Consider the following 16,461-nt stretch of genomic DNA (forward strand, 5'->3'; position numbering starts at 1 on the left):
TACTCAAAGGTTTGGCTATTTTAGAAAAGTCTCTAATAAACCTTCTGTAAAAGCCAGCGTGTCCCAAAAAACTCCTAATTGCCTTGACATTACTTGGTGGAGGTATTTTTCAATGAGTTCCACCTTAGCTCTGTCCACCTCAATGCCTCTATTCGAGATTTTGTGGCCAAGGACTATTCCTTCTGTGACCATGAAATGACACTTTTCCCAGTTTAATACTAGGTTGGTCTCTTGGCATCTCTTAAGCACCAAGGCAAGGTGGTGTAGGCAGCTAGGAAAAGAATTCCAAACACAGAAAAATCATCCATGAAAACTTCAATAAATTTTCAATCATGTCTGAAAAGATGGACAGCATGCATCTTTGGAAAGTGCAGGTGCATTGCACAATCCAAAGGGCATGCGTCTATAAGCAAAACTCCATATGGACAAACAAATGATGTTTTCTCTTGATCTCTAGGATCAACTACTATCTGATTATAGCCTGAGTATCCATTCAGAAGCAATAGTAAGCATGTCCTGCAAGCCTTTCAAGCATCTGATCCATGAATGGGAGTGGGAAATGATCTTTTCTGGTGGCTTCATTGAGCTTCCTGTAGTCTATGCACATCCTCCACCCAGTGACAGTTCTTGTGGGTATGAGTTCGTTCCTCTCATTTGGCACCACAGTTATGCCACCTTTCTTGGGCACTACATGGATGGGACTAACCCATGGGCTATCAGAAATGGGGTAGATTACCCCTGCTTGCCATAACTTCATGACCTCCTTTTGTACCACTTCTTTCATGACGGGATTCAATCTTCTCTGAGCTTGAATGTAGGGTCTAGCATCCTCTTCTAACAAGATTTTATGCATGCATATGGATGAACTTATCCCCTTCAAATCAGCTAGGGTCCATCCATGGCGTCTTGATGAGTTTGTAGCACATTGATCAATTTTCTTCCTGTTCTTGGCTCAGGGCAGAGCTAATGATAACAGGATAGCTCTCATACTACCCAAGTATGCATACTTGAGATTAGGGGGCAATGCTTTGAGCTCAGGTTTTGGTGCTTCCTTCTCTTCTTTCACTCTCTCTGGCATGCTTGGTATGGTTGTTTCAGCAGCCTTGATGTCACTATCCTCATATCCTTGGTGAACTCCTCCTCTGCCACTTCCTTTGTTGTTTCCTCAAAGGTTTCTTGTACTGCATGTCCACTACATCCACCCTCATGCATTCCTTAGTGATTCTGATGGATAGCTCATTGCCTTGAATACGTTAAACACCAATTTCTCATCATGCAGTCTAAGAGTGAGCTCACCCTTTTGGACATCTATGATGGCTCCGCAGTAGCCAGGAAGGGTCTTCCCAGATTATGAAGCTTCGGCTTCTTCCTCCATATCTAACACCACAAAATCGGCAGGGAATATGAAATCTCCCACTTTTACCAACAAATCCTCAACTATCCATGAGGGAATTTAAAAGTTCGATCTGCCAATTAGAGGGCCATTCTTGTTGGTTTGACTTCCTCAATCTCATTCTTCTCATCATTGTTAGAGACATCAAATTGATACTGGCCCCTAAGTCACACAAGGCCTTCTCCACCATGACTTCTCCTATGATGCAGGGATTTGAAACTGCCTGGATCCTTCAGTTTCTGAGGCAATTTGTGTTGAATGATGGCACTGCATTCTTCAGTCAACAACACAGTTTCCTCATTTCTCCAGCTTCTCTTTTGGTCATTAATTCCTTTAAGAATTTTGCATAGAGTGGCATTTGCTCTATTGCCTCAGCAAACGGGATGTTGATTTGAAGCTTCTTGAAAATCTCCAAAATCTGGAGAATTGGCCATCCTTTTCACTTTTCATCAAACGTTGAGGATATGGTGCTTTGGGTGTATACGGCTTCAGGACCTCTTTTTCTTTTTCTTTTGTTGCAGACGGTGTAAAAGATTGTCCTGTTCCTTGTTCTCACATTTTCTTTGCTTCATCCTCTGTGGTTTCCCTTGAGATCTCCTTCAGCTCCTTTCCACTTCTGAGGGTTATGGCTTACATTCTTCCCTTGCAATAGCCTTGGCAGCATGAGAACGCTTGGCCAGGGTTTGCTTATACAAATACCCAATTTGATTTTCTAGCTTCTCGATGGCAGCTCCTTGGTTTTGCAAGTTGGAAATTACTTCTTCCTTAAAGGCTTTCAATTCGGTTATGTCTTGACCCATGGTTGCAAGCATTCCTTCTATCCTGTTTAATTGATCTTGAAATTGTTGGTTCGGATTAGGTTGGGTAGGTCGATTATTTTGGCCTTGATATGATGGTTGGGAGTAAGTGTTTTGTGTGGCTTGATATGATCTTTGGTTGGAGTTTTGGTATGTGGACTTGTTATGTTGGTTTTGCTGGTTTCCCCACCCAAAGTTTGGGTGGTTTTTCCAGCCTGGGTTGTAAGTGTTGGAATGTGGATCATATGGTTGCCTTTGTAGATTTCCTACATAATTGGCCTCTTCCCAATCACCTCCTTCAGTGCTTGCTTCCTCTTGATCTTGTGTGTGTATTGCAGCCACTTGCTTTGTTCTAATTTCCTGGTGAGCTCTGCTAGTTGCTTGGCAAACACCTTGTTTTGGGCTAGAATTGTATCAACATGGTTCAGCTCCATGACTCCCTTAGTGTTGTGTCTCTCTGATGCATAGTAGTACTCATTCTCAGCCACTGTCTCAATCACTTCAATGGCTTCTTCCACAGTCTTTTTCCTGTTCAATGAACCTCCTGATGAATGGTCTACAGCCTTCCTTGATTCATAAGAAAGTCCATCATAGAAAATGTGCAATTGCACCCAGTCATGGAACATGTCTGGTGGGCATTTCCTTGTCAAATCCTTGAACCTCTCCCATGCTTCGTAGAGAGTTTCACCATCTTGTTGTCTAAAAGTCTGAACCTCAGATTGAAGCCTATTGACCTTTTGTGGGGGGTAGAAACGTGCCAGAAACTTGCTTTCCACCTCATCCCATGTTGTTAGGCTCCCCTTGGGAATGATTCCAGCCACTTAGCTGCCTTGTCCCTAAGGGAAAATGGGAACAAAAGCAGTTTATAGGCATCTTCCTGGACTCCATTGGACTTCACAGTGTCGCAAATTCTCAGGAATTTTTTGAGATGTTGGTTTGGGTCTTCATTAGCACTCCCACCAAATGAACAATGATTCTCCACAAGTGATATTAGCTGTGGTTTGAGCTCAAAATTGTTGGCCTGAATGGGTGGTTTCTGAATGCTGCTACCACAATTCTCAGATGTTGGGTTTACGTATGAACCAAGAACCCTCCTCTCGGGAATGGCATTGTTTCCATCAGCTCTCCCATGGTTATGAACTTCTCTTTCCATGTTGAGATCTAGAGCTTCCTCAAAATTGTCCTCAGATTCTCCTTCAGATTCTTCTTCTCCCAGTACTCTCTTCCCTCTTGCTTCCCTTCTAAGTCTATGAAGGGTCCTCTCTGGTTCGGTATATGGAGGAGTTGATGTCTCTCCTCTCTTACCTGTCATACAAGAACACAGCACAGGCAACAAACAAGTAAAATACTCTTGGTTAATGGAAGAGTATGGTTAGAGCAGTTGAGGAATTAATTCAAATAGTTAGTGAGTCAGTGAGTTAGTTGCTTGAATTTAAAGGCATAAAGAAAGAAAGCATGTAACAGAGTGCAGAAATTAAAATTCAACAAGTAACTTGAACTGAATTAACAAAGCAAAAAAAAATGCTCAATCTAGTTAACTTCCAATTGGAGAATTGTCAATCGAAAACCAATCCCCGGCAACGGCGCCATAAACTTGATGCGCATAAACTAGTTATGCCACGATTTAGGAAATTGCACGATCGGCAAAATTCCTTCCGGCAAGTGCACCGGTTATCGTCAAGTAAAAACTCACAATAGAGTGAGGTCGAATCCCACAAGGATTGGTTGAATGAGCAATTCGGATTAGAAGTGTGTCTAGTTGAGCGGAATCAAGAATTAGATGAGAATTGCGGAATGTAAAATTGGCGGGAAACGTAAATGGCAAGAAATTGAAATGGCGGAATCTTAAATTGCATGAATTAAAGAGCAGAAGCTAAATTGCTGAAATTAAAAGGGAATGGGGGTGATTGCATGAATTGAGTTGCAGAATGTAAAGAGAAAGTGGAAATCGGAGATGGGGAATTCATTGGGTTATAGGAGATATTGAGATCTCCGAATCAAAACATGTTTATCTCTTCCTCAACCAATGCGTTCATTGAATTTTGCTTGGCAATCTTATATGATTGGATCCCAATCCTTGGCTCACCAATTCTCTCTAAAAACAAACAAATTCCCAATCCCTTGGTTTAAATGTTCATAAGAAGAGATGATGCTTGATCACTGATTATACCACACAGTTTCATGAACCACAATTTGGTAGGATTACATGTCACAATATCCATCCAAACCCCAATCCAATTCACTGTGAGAAAGCTTCTCTAGCATGAATCCTCCATTCCTTTCCCAAGGTTCCGAAGGATTCCAATTATGGGTAGTTTCTTTCCCAAGACAACTACCCAATGGAATTAGATCGAGAAGCTTTCTAACAAAATTCAAGAGAAAAGATTGAAGAAGAAGATAAACTATTATTGATTCATTGAATTACAATAGAGCTCCCTAACCCAATGAAAGGGGGTTTAGTGAGTCATAGCTCTGAATTCAATTACAAAAGTATGAAAACTTCCCCAAAATGAAAAGTCCGTCCTAACTTAAATTCTATCCTATTTATACACTTTCTACATTGAGCTTCTGTTGTGTTTCTTGGGCTTTGAGGCCTCTCCCTGCTTTCCTTTTGCTTTGGGTTTATGATCCATAATCTTGATGAGGCTGCTGATCCAAATTCTGTAACATTCATTGAGCCAACTTAGTGATAATCAAGTAATGACACATGACTCAACAAATTGAAATTCCAGACTCATCAATCCTTCAGGCCCAATCCATAAACCATGATATTCAATTGGGTTTCATACCAGAGTAAGTTTAAGTTAATGTTTGTGCTCAAATGCTAACTTAAACTGCAATATTTTTGGCCCAGAAACCTTTTCTAATAGTGGCGTTTAAGTTGCAGTTTAAGCTTAAACTGCAGCTTAAACGCCAGAAACTTCCAGTGATGCCTTTTGTGGAAGCATGTTTAAGCTTCAGTTTAAGGCTAAACTGAAGCTTAAACGTGGAAATGGAAGAAGGCAGCCCTGGAGGGTCACTTAGTCGAACACGTTTAAGCTTCAGTTTAAGGTTAAACTGAAGCTTAAACGTGGAGATAGGAAAGGCAGCCCTGGAGGTCGAACACGTTTAAGCTCCAGTTTAAGGTTAAACTGGAGCTTAAACGTGGAAATAGAGAAAGCCATCCTGGAGGTCGAACACGTTTAAGCTCCAGTTTAAGGTTAAACTGGAGCTTAAACGTGGAAATAGAGAAAGCCATCCTGGAGGTCGAACACGTTTAAGCTCCAGTTTAAGGTTAAACTGGAGCTTAAACGTGGAAGCGGAGAAAGGTAGCCCTGGAGGTGTCGAACACGTTTAAGCTCCAGTTTAAGGTTAAACTGGAGCTTAAACGTGGAAATGGAGAAAGCAACCCTGGAGGAGAAAACTTGGTCGAACACGTTTAAGCTCCAGTTTAAGGTTAAACTGGAGCTTAAACGTGGAAATGGCTCCCTGGTGCATTTCCCATTTCTGGCGTTTAACTTCCAGTTTAAGGTTAAACTGGAGGTTAAACGCCACCTTCACCCTTTCCTCAGCTTTCATGATTTTGGCGTTTAAGTTCCAGTTTAAGCTTAAACTGGAACTTAAACTCCACATGTGATATTCAAGCTTCCTTTATTGATTTTTGTTGCTTCCTTGCCTAGCCTCTTCTTCCCTGAAATCATCCAAACAACTGCATCAAAGTCTTGCAAATTTTCATGAGAATCTTCCATTCATAGCATTCAAGTAATATAACTAAAAACTCATGAAATTTGCATAAAAATCATACTGTTTGGATGGTTCATTGCTTTGTTATTCATTTAACCATTCTTGGTTACTTTAAGCTCAAGAAAGTGCATAAAACAACTAAAACTAACAGAAAAATGCTAGTGAAACTCGCCTAAGATGCCTTGGCATCAGCATGTCCTCATGCTTAGCTCAAGGAGATAAAATAAATGAGTAGGGAACCGAAAGACACGACCTTAAAAAAGATCGAGCTCAAGCAAAGGCACTGTTCATACTCTGGGTCGAGCTATCCGACCTAGGGAGATCGAAGATAAAACAACCGACCTCTTCAGGTCAGGACCTCGGCCTCTTCTTTAAAAGAGTTCGGCCAAATCGACAGGAGAGGCCTGAACAGGCCCAAATAAAGGGACACAGCCCAATCTAAAGGCAGTCAAAGCCTAGAAGGATAAGGGCGGTTCCCCTGAAGATAAGATGACCTCACTTAAAGATAAAGATAAGATAACTAACTTATCTTATCTAGAAAGGTCAGCCCGCACTACTATAAATACACTGGAGCACCCAGGTATAACTCATACTCTGATTCTACTAAAAACCTGCTTAAAGCCTATGCTAACTTAAGCATCGGAGTCTCTTGCAGGTACCACCCCCCTCCGGTGATCCAGGATCATCAGGACCTCCAAGTACTACAAGTCAGACATGACAGCTCCGGCTACAACTGCAGATCTCGACCGAGATCGACCTATAGTTTCAGGTAACCCTCAGAACAGGCAGGTATGGAGATACTTCTTCTATAGAAGTTAGAAGTGGGTGCAGTGAAGTCACCAAGAACCTTCGTTGAATCTCCTTCATTATTCTGTTCGGTTGCCATGCTTGTACTTTTGGTTTCTTGTTCAAAAAGTTCTGTGAGGTCTCTTCCAGAGTGTTATGCTTTAACTTGTTGCAAACGCTTCCTCAGGGTCCTCTCAGGTTCAGAATTAGGATCAAAGAATAGTTCTTTATCTCTGTTCCTGCACATAAACAAGAAAAAGAAGAACAAGTGATGCCAGGGCATCTTGGCTAATTTTACTAGCCTTTTCTTTATGTGTTTTAGGTAGTTTCATGCATTTTCTTAGGCAATAAGCAAGCATTTGGGTGGATATGCACTTATATCTTGATTCAAGCAAACATTGTGAATTTTACATGATTTCATGGGAATAATGCATGAATTGAATGATAAACTAGATGATGCATAATCTCATGATATAAGGCAAAGTTTCGATGCACTTTGTTTGTTTGGTTTCAGGGAAAAAGAAGCAAAGAAGAGCCACGTTAGTGCCACTAACGTGGCCATTAACGTAGAAGAGAAGCAAGCTTGCAACGTTAGTGGTGAATTTAACACCACTAACGCCTTCGAAGGCCATTTAAGCCCATGTTAGTCACCACATTAGTGCCATTCACGTGGGCACTAACGTGGAAGAAAGGAGAAGCTCCAACGTTAGTGGTGAAGTTAGCACTACTAACGTTAGAATGGCCAATAGACACCCACGTTAATAGAACATTAACACCACTAACGTGGGCATTAACGTGGAGCAAAAAGGGAGCCAACGTTAGTGACACTAACTTTGTCACTAACGTTGGAAAAGGCTAAGATAACCCACGTTAGTGGTAACGTTAATGCCACTAACGTGGGTGTTAACGTGGAGCAAGGAGAGAAAAAGTATATATAGGGGTAGTTTTGAACTAGATTGGGACCAGGGGATCCAGGATTGTAAACACTCTATTTTACTTTCTCTGTAATTCAGTTTTATTTTCATTGCATTTTTCATTTCCCATTTCCATCTCCAGAGCTATGAACAGCTAAACCCTTCTTCATTGGGTTAGGGAGCTCTGTTGTAATTCAATGGATCAATAATAGTTTTCACTCTTCTTCCTCTTTCTCTTCTCTTGATTTTCTTGAAAGCTTTCGATCTTCATACTAGTGGATAATTGCCTTGGAGGAGAAATTATTCATACTTGGATTTCCTAGGATCCTTGGAAGAGGAATGAGGAAATCATGCTAGAAATACTTTTTCATGTTGGACTGGGTTGGGGTTTGGATAGATATAGTGACATATAATCTTACCGACACTTTGATCCAGGAAAACATGTAGTATAATCAGTGATCGTACGTCATCTCTTCCCATGAGCAATTAGATCAAGGAATTGGGCAATTGTTCAAGCTTAGAGAGATTGGATTACCAAGGAATTGAGATCCAATCACTTAATATTGCCAAGAGATCAATGAAAGCATTGATTGAGGAAGAGATGAGAATGAACTTGATCCGGAGAATTACAATATCTCCTAAGCCCAATGAGCTTCCCCACTTCTAATCTTACCCATTCTTTAATTTCTGCTGTTTACTTTCATATTCACCATCCCCACTCCCATTTAAGATTCTGCAATTTAAGTTCCTGCACTTTACATTCCGCCATTTACTTTCAGCTATTTCTATTTCTTGTTATTTACTTTTCCCACTATTTAATTTTCTGCACTTCCCAATCCTATTTCGATTCAGCTCAACTTGAACAATCCTCTAATTAAAGTTGCTTAACCAATCAATCCCTATGGGATTCGACCTCACTCTTCTGTGAGTTTTTACTTGACGACATTCGGTATATTTGCAGAGGAAAATTTGTAGTGATACAAGATTCCGTGCATCAAGTTTATGGCGCCGTTGCCAGGGATTGATTTTGTATTGACAATGATTAAATTAGAGGATAACTATATTGGGCAATTTTCTTTTCCTTTGTTGAATTGTGTCGTTTCTGTTATTTTAATTTCAGTCTCAGCACTTTTACTTTTATTTTATTGCTTATTTACATTTCTACATAACTAATCCACTAACTGTTTGATAAATTGCACCATTCACACTAACCATAATCTTAACAAGAGTGATTCCTTCACTTTTCTCTTGTTTGTGTGATTTGCTAATTGTATGACAAGTAGAAGAAGAGGAGCTTCAACCTCTTTTGAATCTGAACCTGAGAGGACATTCCTTAGATTAAGGAGGGAAGCAAGAGGAAAGAGGGTTATTGGTGTAGAGGAAGAAGAAGAGGACTTGGATATGAATATGGAGGATGATGTGGAGAACCATCATGAGGAAGAGGCACATAATCATGTTAGAGAGCGTGTAGCTAATCATGCTGGGCATGAGAGAAGAGTTCTAGGCTCTTATATCAACCCAAACTCAGGAAACTATGGAAGTAGCATACTAAAACTAACCATTCATGCCAACAACTTTGAGTTAAAGCCTCAACTCATCACCCTTGTTCAAAACAATTGTACATTTGGAGGTAGTGCCCAGGAAGACCCCAACCAACATCTAACCACATATGTGAGAATTTGTGACACAGTGAAGACCAATGGGGTCCATCCTGACACCTACAAACTGCTTTTGTTCCCCTTTTCTCTCAGGGACAAGGCAGCAAAGGGGCTAGAATCCTTTCCTAAGAAAAGCTTGACAACTTGGGAGGAGGTGGTGAACAAGTTCTTGGGAAGATTCTACCCTCCCCAAAGAGTTAACAGGTTAAGGGCAGAGGTACAAACATTCAGGCAACAAGATGGTGAAACTCTCTATGAAGCATGGGAGAGATACAAGGAGTTGACAAGAAAATGCCCCCCAGACATGTTTAATGAATGGGTGCAGTTGCACATTTTCTATGAAGGTTTGTTACAAGAGTCAAAGAAGGCCTTAGATCACTCTTTAGGAGGCTCCCTCAATAATAAGAAGACAATTGATGAGGCCATAGACATCATAGAAACTGTGGCCAATAATGAATACTTCTATGCCTCTGATAGAAACTCAAACAGAGGGGTGATGGAATTGAATCACATGGATGCATTGCTAGTTCAAAACAAGTTGATCACCAAGCAATTGGCTGACCTCACCAAGCAAATAGAGAGGAACCAAGTTACAGCAGTCAATGTCCAACCACCACCTTAAGAAAGGGTGAATGCAGAGGAAGAAGGTGATTGGGAGCAAGCCAATTATGTTGGAAACTCATTAAGACAATCCTATGATCCACACTCCAAAACCTACAACCCTGGTTGGAAGAACCACCCAAACTTTGGGTAGGGAAACCAACAAAACCAGAACCAAGATCATAGACCTCACAACTCAAACCATTACAATAACTCCACCTACCAACAACCCAACTGTTCATACCATGGGTCGAGCTATGTGAGCCAGGCCAATAAAGATAAAAACGACCGACCTCTTAAAGGTCGGTCGACACCAACCTCTCCCTAAAGAGATCGGCCAAGTTGCCATGAGGGCCCAAGTAGGCCCAAAGCAGAAGATCACAACCCACATAAAGGTGGCTGGCTTAAGATAAGGGGACTCACCCACAAAAGATAAGATAAGATAACAAACTTATCTCAAAGGAGGTCATCCCAGACTACTATAAATACACTGGAGCACCTAGGTATAACTCATACTCTGATTCTACACAAAAAACCTGCTCAAAGCCCATGCTAACTTAAGCATCGAAGTCTCTTGCAGGTGCCACCCCCTCTGGTGATCAAGGATCAGCAGCACAACCAGATCCAACAAGTCGGACACAACAGCTCCGGTCACAATAGCAGATCTCATCCGAGATCAACCTTCAGTTTCAGGTAAATCTCGGAACATTGGCGCCATTGCCGGGGAACCTGGAAGTCATCCCATCGTCATGGAGGACAACCTTGACAACGATCATAATTCTGGCTTGGACGACAGGACACCGCACAAGAACACGGATACCATACCAAAGGATATACCTCAAAATAAGGGAGACAAACAACCCCCAAATATTGAAATCTTGGAAGCTATCCGCGAGCAACAACATCGACTAAAACAACTTGAACAAGAAGCCGACCGACAGCGGGATGCTGAACAAGACCTTTGGAGAGAAACCAGACGGCATCGAGAACTGGAGGACAAGCTCCTAAAGCTCGAAGCCGATCTCAAAACCAAGATCACTTGAACCGGCCACGAAGATAGCCCCCACAAGGACCAAGATCCGTTCACAAAAGAGATCATGAAAGGTAAAGTTCCAAAGGACTTCAAATCCCTTGACATGACCCTGTACGACGGTACGTCTGATCTGAGCCATCATCTCAGCAATTTCAAAAGTCGAATATATCTTACGGATGCCTCAGATGCAATCCGTTATAAAGCCTTCCCGACTACTTTGACCAAGAAGGCAATCAAGTTGTTCGACAGCTTGCCGCCAAGATCAATAGCAAGATTCGATGACCTCACCAAGAAATTCTTAGCTAGATTCTCCATCCAGAGAGACAAAGCCAAGCATGCGCCAAGCTTGCTAGGGATTAAGCAAGGAGATCGGGAAAGCCTCTGCAACTATATGGAAAGATTCAATAAAGCATGTCTGGACATACAAAGTCTGCCGATAGAAGCAGCCATCATGGGTCTCATCAATTGCCTACAAGAAGGATCCTTTAGTCACTCCATATCCAAAAAGTACCTTACATCTCTGAACGAAGTACAAGAGTGGGCAAAAAAATACATTAATATGGAGGAAATCTCTCGATTAGGAGAAACCTCAAAATCCAGATTCTCCTACCCATCTCGGGACAAGGATAAAGAGTCTAGAAAAAAAGAAGACCAGCCTACTGAAAAACCTAGAAAATACCTTAAATACACTCTCCTCAGGGTGTCACTTGTGGATGTCTATAGAGAAATATGTAATATTGAGAAGATCCCGCCACCTCGTCCGATTAAGCATAAAAGAGGAGGAAGTCGGATAGAGTATTGCGAATACCACCAAGTCTACGGGCACCATACCAATGAGTGCTACGACCTAAAGAATGCTATAGAGAAGCTAGCCCGAGAAGGAAGACTAGATAGGTTCCTAGCCAACAAAACAGACGAACGAAAGCAGCGAAGAAGGGACGAAGAAGTCGGACGAGCTGAACGTCCCCCTCACGTCCCTGAGAGGCATGTTTACATGATAAATGGAGGATTCGCAGGAGGAGGGATCTCTAAGTCATCCCGCAAAAGATACCTCAAAGAGGTGTACCATGTCGGAGGAGGGGACAGTCACCCGACCTCCCCACTATTATCTTCACTCAAGAAGACACTGCAGGCATCATCCCAGGGCATGATGACCCCATAGTCATTACAATCATACTAGCTAATGCCAATCTCCACCGAACACTGGTAGACCAAGGAAGCTTCGCAGATATCCTGTTCAAATCCGCCTTCGACAAGCTCGGCTTACATGAAAAAGAGCTCAGAGCGTATCCGAATAGTTTATTCGGGCTCGGAGATTCTCCAATTCAACTGCTAGGGTACATTCCACTTCACACAACCTTTGGAAAAGGAGCTCGGTCTAAGACATTAAGCATAGACTACATAGTAGTCGACATAAGCTCAGCCTACAATACTCTGATAGGTCGGACAACTCTGAACCAGCTCGCTACGGTGGTCTCCACTCCCAACCTATGCATGAAGTTCCCAACCACAGAAGGGATAGCTACCATAAAAGGAGACCAAAAACTCGCGCGATGCTGTTATAACAAGAGTCTGAACCTTAATGGCGACCCTAGAGGAAAGGAAACTAATACTATAGAACTCGGGGGAATTCGAGCTCGTGAAGAACTTCGCCCGCAACCAAAAGGTGAAACCAAAGAAGTTCAAATTGGAGACACTCAAGACAAAACAACAAATATAGGGGCAAATCTAAAAGAGGACCTAAAGGAACTACTAATAAAGCTCCTAAAGGATAACTCTGACCTCTTTGCATGGAAGGCCGCGGACATGCCAGGTATAGATCCTGGACTAATGAGCCATAAATTGGTAGTATATCCTGGATCCCGACCAGTACAACAGAAGCGTAGGAAGCTCGGTCCAGAAAGGTCCCAAGCTGTGGAAGAACAAGTACAAGCCTTGCTCGAGGCGGGGTTCATAAGGGAGGTTAAGTACCCATTATGGCTAGCAAACGTTGTCTTGGTAACAAAGTCAAATAGAAAGTGGCGGATGTGTACCGACTACACGGACCTTAATAAGGCCTGCCCAAAGGACCCCTACCCGCTCCTAAATATAGACACTCTAGTGGATGCCTCTTCCGGATACAAGTACCTCTCCTTCATGGATACCTATTTGGGATACAACCAAATTCCAATGTATCCACCCGACCAAGAAAAGACCTCGTTCCTAACTCCAAAGGCAAACTACTGCTATATAGTCATGCCCTTCGGACTCAAAAACGAAGGGGCTACCTACCAAAGACTAATGAACAAAGTCTTCGCCAATCATATCGGAAAGCTAATGGACGTATATGTCGATGACATGTTGGTAAAAACACAAAGCGAGGAAACGTTGCTATCCGACCTCACTAAAGTGTTCGATACCATAAGAAAGTATGTGATGAGACTTAATCCCGTAAAATGCACTTTTGCAGTAGAAGCTGGAAAATTCTTGGGCTTCATACTCACCCAAAGAGGGATCGAAGCAAACCCAGATAAGTGCCAGGCCATACTTCGCTTGAAAAGTCCGACCTATGTCAAAGAGGTACAGCAGCTCAATGGAAGACTAGCGGCTCTGTCTAGGTTCCTAGCTGGATCAGCCTTAAGATCTCTCCCCTTCTATGCAACATTAAAGAAGGGAAAGAGATTCGAGTGGACTCCAGAATGCGAACAAGCCTTTCAAGACTTCAAAAATTTTTGGGGCAACCACCCGTCCTTACTCGACCCCGAGAAGGCGAAGAACTTATACTATACCTCACTATAGGAAGTCAGGCAATAGCATCAGCATTAGTCAGAGAAGACGAAAGTGGGCAACAACCCATCTACTTCATCAGTAAGGCTTTACAAGGGGCAGAACTAAACTATCAAAAGATAGAAAAGTTTGTCTATGCCCTTATACTCACTTCTCGACGACTCCGCCTATACTTCCAAGCCCACACTATCAGGGTACGGACTAACCAGCCCATAAAAGGTATTTTACAGAAAACAGACTTAGCTGGAAGAATCCTACAATGGGCAGTTGAGTTATCAGAATTCGACCTCAAATATGATGTTCGGACAGCTATTAAGTCACAGTACCAGGCCGACTTCATCGCAGAGTACACTGACACCCCGGGCACACCCACAGAGTGGAGCCTTTATGTAGATGGCTCCTCGAATAAAATCGGGAATGGTGCGGGCGTCATCTTGGAAAATGATCAGGGAACCCAAATTGAGCTCTCATTAAAGTTTGAGTTTCCCGCTTCAAATAATCAAGCTGAATACGAAGCCTTACTGGCTGGTTTGAAGCTGGCTAGGGAGGTAGGAGCTCAAAAGCTTACCATTTTTAGTGATTCACAGGTAGTCATCTCACAAATAGAAGGAAGATACCAGGCCAAGGATCCCACTATGAAGAAGTACTTAGACAAGACCAAAGAACAACTCGGACAATTCATGGGATTTGAGATCCGACACACAACCAGAGAACAAAATGCCCGAGCTGATGCACTTTCAAAACTAGCCAGTACCAAACCAGGGGGTAACAATAGAAGCCTCATCCAAGAAACACTCCGAAGCCCATCGACCTGGGAGGAAGAAAAGACCCTAGCCATATCAGAATAGGATCAAGGATGGATGACGCCCATAATCAACTACCTCAAATCAAAAGCGCTTCCCACAGACAAAAAGGAGGCAAAAAGGTTAGTACGAGAAGCACAGTACTACACCATAGTGCACGACGTCCTATATAGGAGAGGAATCTCTACACCCCTCCTAAAATGCGTCCCGACCTCCGCTACAAGGGAATTCCTAGAAGAGGTTCACAATGGCATGTGTAGCAACCACCTCGGGGCGCGAGCTCTTTCCAGAAAGGTACTCTGAGCTGGGTTCTATTGGCCGGCCTTGGAAAAGAAAGCAACAGAATTTGTCAAAACATTTCCCACATGCCAGAAGCACGCGAATTTTCACATCGCCCCACCCGAAGAACTCATTAGTGTCACTTCACCCTGGTCATTCGCAAAATGGGGGCTCGACCTCCTCGGACCCTTCTCCCTGGGATCAGGGCAAGTTAAGTTACTCATTGTTGGAATAGACTATTTCACAAAATGGATTGAGGCAGAACCTTTGGCCACTGCCATAGCCCAAAGATGTCGGAAGTTCTTATACAGAAACATTGTCACAATGTTTGGGGAGCCACATTCCACCACCACAGACAATGGCACTCAATTTACCGACACGGGCTTCAGAAATCAGGTAGCTGATTTGAAAATCAAGCACCAGTTCACCTCTGTAGAGTGCCCACAAGCCAATAGATAGGCGGAAGCTGCCAACAAAGTTATTTTGGCCAGGTTAAAACGGAGGTTACAGGACGCCAATGGGGCTTGGGCTGAAGAGCTCCCGCAAGTCCTATAGGCATACCGGACAACACCACATTCAACCACTGGAGAATCACCATTCTGGCTTGCTTACGGAATAGAGGCAATGATTCCCGTGGAGGTAGAAGAAAGATCTCCTAGAATGATCCTCTACAGTGAAGAAACCAACTCCCAAGCTCAATGAGAAGAGATTGACTTACTTCCAGAAGTCCGAGAAAGAGTCCAGATTAGAGAGGAAGCTCTAAAACGTCGAATGGCGCTGAGATATAATCAGAGAGTAATCCAACGAAGCTTCACCACCAATGATCTCATATTAATCCAAAATGATATCGGAGCAGGTCGGTCAGGAGAAGGGAAGCTAGCAGCTAACTGGAAAGGACCATACCGAGTAGCAGAAGTACTGGGGAAAGGTTACTACAAGGTGTCCAACCTCGAAGGGAGAGAGCCACCAAGGTCATGACATGCCTGTAACCTAAGAAGGTACTATAGATAGAAAAAGGGGTCTTAGGTCAAGGCACGCTCTTTTTCCTGAAAAGATTTTTTAATGAGGCGCCAGGCCAAGATCAAATAAACTGCCCGACCTATAAGGGTAAGCACTCACATGTACATACTTATATTTATGTTTTATCTTATTATTATTTGAATAAAAGTCACCAATTTCCTAAAACGTTTCCCACCAAGATGCATTAATATGAGCTCATAAAACGCAAAAATTCGTCACCCGATTACTAAAAGGTCGGCAAGGTGAAAACCAAATTCATCGCCCGATTACAAAGAAGTCGGTAATGTGAAGCGGTAAAGGCAAGTTAATGCAAGAAGTTATAAAAAGTAACCCATAAAAAGTGACCTGACGAGGTCTGACTAAAAATGGATTACTAAAAATAACTTAAGAAGGTCCGACAAAGAAGTCAGACCAATGAAAGGATCACTAAAAAGGGATAAAGACACCTTGCAAAGGTAAAAAATGCTTTGCTGAAAGGTACAAGTCTGGCAAAAAAGACAGTTACTTAAAAAGCAAAGGCACAAGTCGAAACAATGCTAAAAAGTCATCCAAACAAACTATAAAGAAAAGGTTCCCCAGCAGGAACACTACCTAAAAAGTTGTTGGAACATGACTAAAAAGCCCGCCCAAAGAAGTCATACAGGTCGGCACCCAAAAGGACATAACCTAAAGGGAAAAATACGACCTTA

At 42.5% G+C, this 16,461-nt stretch overlaps 1 non-coding gene across 1 annotated transcript; it reads left to right on the plus strand.

Moving 5' to 3' along the window:
- The first annotated feature begins 2,814 nt into the window (after positions 1–2,814).
- On the plus strand, positions 2,815–2,918 carry LOC112780855 (small nucleolar RNA R71). Its single transcript, XR_003191664.1, has one exon. It is a non-coding gene; the product is annotated as a small nucleolar RNA R71 (small nucleolar RNA).
- The last annotated feature ends 13,543 nt before the right edge of the window (positions 2,919–16,461 follow it).

Source organism: Arachis hypogaea, chromosome 19 (assembly GCF_003086295.3).
Source record: "Arachis hypogaea cultivar Tifrunner chromosome 19, arahy.Tifrunner.gnm2.J5K5, whole genome shotgun sequence".
NCBI classification, from domain to species: domain Eukaryota; kingdom Viridiplantae; phylum Streptophyta; class Magnoliopsida; order Fabales; family Fabaceae; genus Arachis; species Arachis hypogaea.